This window comes from Phoca vitulina, unplaced genomic scaffold, assembly GCF_004348235.1.
Source record: "Phoca vitulina isolate PV1807 unplaced genomic scaffold, GSC_HSeal_1.0 scaffold2, whole genome shotgun sequence".
Classification (NCBI taxonomy): Eukaryota; Metazoa; Chordata; class Mammalia; order Carnivora; family Phocidae; genus Phoca; species Phoca vitulina.
In genome coordinates this window covers 89,665,289-89,667,582 of record NW_022589705.1, presented here as the reverse complement: position 1 = coordinate 89,667,582, position 2,294 = coordinate 89,665,289, and the positions used below count along the sequence as shown (strand labels likewise).

General features: G+C 45.3%; 1 non-coding gene across 1 annotated transcript; it reads right to left on the bottom strand.

Moving 5' to 3' along the window:
• Positions 1 to 672: 672 nt before the first annotated feature.
• LOC116627008 lies at positions 673 to 806 on the bottom strand. Its single transcript, XR_004298391.1, has one exon. It is a non-coding gene; the product is annotated as a small nucleolar RNA SNORA70 (small nucleolar RNA).
• Positions 807 to 2,294: the final 1,488 nt, after the last annotated feature.

Below are 2,294 nucleotides of genomic sequence, written 5' to 3'. Positions count from 1 at the left end.
TGTACTGTGTCATCAGTCTCATATTAAGTTGGAAAAATGAAGCACAGATAACTTATGTATCTTGATGTTGTCTCTTAGTGTAAGTGGTATTTCTCACACACACTCAACTACATCTCATCAGCATTTGCACCCATGTATTCTGGCTTCTGGCCTTCCACTAGATGAACTCTATCTGTCTGTCTATCATCTATCTATCTATCTATCATCTATCTATTATCTATTATCTATCATCTATCTATTATTTTTGGATAGGAAGTAGGATTTATTGATGGGTATGAATAAGGAGAGAGCAGTGCCGAAGTTCTCATGAGTGCAGGGCACGCTGTGTGTTCAGAGGGCCACCATTGGTGATGTATTTGACCCCATGGCCACCTGGGATGCGCTTTTCAGCCACCATGTCTTTAAATCCATTCACAATAAACCCAGTAAAACCACACTTCTTGAAGATGTGGATCTTCCTGCCTGCGGCCAGGGAACTTGGACTTGGCCCTGCCTAGAGTCTCAGTCACATGCTTCTTGGTAGCTCAATCACATGTTCTGCAGGTTGGTACGGATGGACATGATGACCTGGCCGACGTGGGCCCTGGTCACTGTGCCCTGAGGCTTTCCAGAGGCACTTGCATACCTGTCTGGGGCCTAGATTGGGGATAGCATGAGGTCAGACATGAATGTCCCTGTCTCCAAGGTCCCTTAAGGCAACTCATACAGGCAGCAGGCTGCATATATATACCAAGGAGGGTGCTGTTTGCAGCCCTTGCACACTGGGCCCCATGGGGAAAGAGCACATTCGGCTTAATTGGCTGGGGATAGATGAACGATTTTATACTCCTATCCAAAGTCAGTTCCTTCCTCTATGCAGTTCTTCTCCCCTACTTAAGAACATGGATCCAGTCACACTCTCCTGCCCACATCAATTGTCTACTGTGTATAAGCAGGGTTATAAAAAACTATTGTAGGGGTGCCTGGGTGGTTCAGCTGGTTAAGCATCTGACTCTTGGTTTGGCTCAGGTCATGATCTCAGGGTTGTGGAACTGAGCCCCACATTGGGCTCTCTGCTCAACGGGGAGCCTGCTTCTCCCTCTCCCTCTGGCTGCCGCTCCCCCTGGCTTGTGCTCTCTCTCTGCCAAATAAATAAGATCTTAAAAAAAATAAAGACAAGTTCAACTATTCAGAGGATTTGTCAAGAAAAACAAAAAACCCAAAAACTTGTTCTGTTTTTCTCCAAAAGGTAGAACTATAACCAATGGTTAGAAACATCTAACATGGGGGCGCCTGGGTGGGTGGCTCAGTCGTTAAGCATTTGCCTTTGGCTCAGGTCATGATTTCAGGGTCCTGGGATGGAGCCCTGCCATCGGGCTCCCTGCTCCACAGGAAGCCTGCTTCTCCCTCTCCCACCTGCTTGTGTTCCCTCTCTGGCTGTGTCTGTCTGTCAAATAAATAAATAAAATCTTAAAAAAAATAAAAATAAAAATAAAGAAACATCCAGCATGGGGTGCCTGAGTGGTTCAGTCAGTTAAGCATCTGCCTTCGGCTCAGGTCATGATCCCAGGGTCCTGGGATCGAGCCCCACGTTGGACTCCCTGCTCAGAGGGGAGTCTGCTTCTCCCTCTCCCTCTGCCCCTCTGCATCCTCCCCACCCCCCACCGCTCATGCTCTTTCTCGCTTGCTCTCTAATAAATAAATATTTAAAAAAGAAACAAGATCCACCATGATATTTGTACAAATAATTTCAATTTCTCCAATATAATAGATGCTACACTTTCTCAAAATAAGAAAGGAGATATGGGGGTGCCTGGCTGGCTCCCTTTGGTTGAGCACGTGACTCTTGATCTCAGGGTTATGAGTTCAAGCCCCATATGGGGCATAGAGCTTACTAATAAGTAAATAAGAAGAAAGGAGATATGTCTTTTTAAAAATGTGGTACTCTTGGACCTCTCAAGGAAGTCAAATACTCATGATATATCCTCTGTGCCAACAACTGATGCCCTCATACCATAGGAAATAAATCTCAAGTCAACTAACTGGTTTGTGAAGGAAATGGCCTTTAGTTCCTCAGCCATATTTAAGTTCTACATCAGTGATTTTCAGGGGGTGTGAGAAAGTCCCACAAGGTAGATGTACCAGAATGCCCTAGGATTCTGATATTCCACTGTAGGGAGACTGTCATCCTCAGCCCCCAAATGAATCATTACAGAACAAATCAGGGTACCTGATAGAAGCACAGTGTGTGCTGGGACAAGGGAAAAACAGTTTAAGACTACATAAGCTAGCCAGTGCAACATTTCATGAGTATT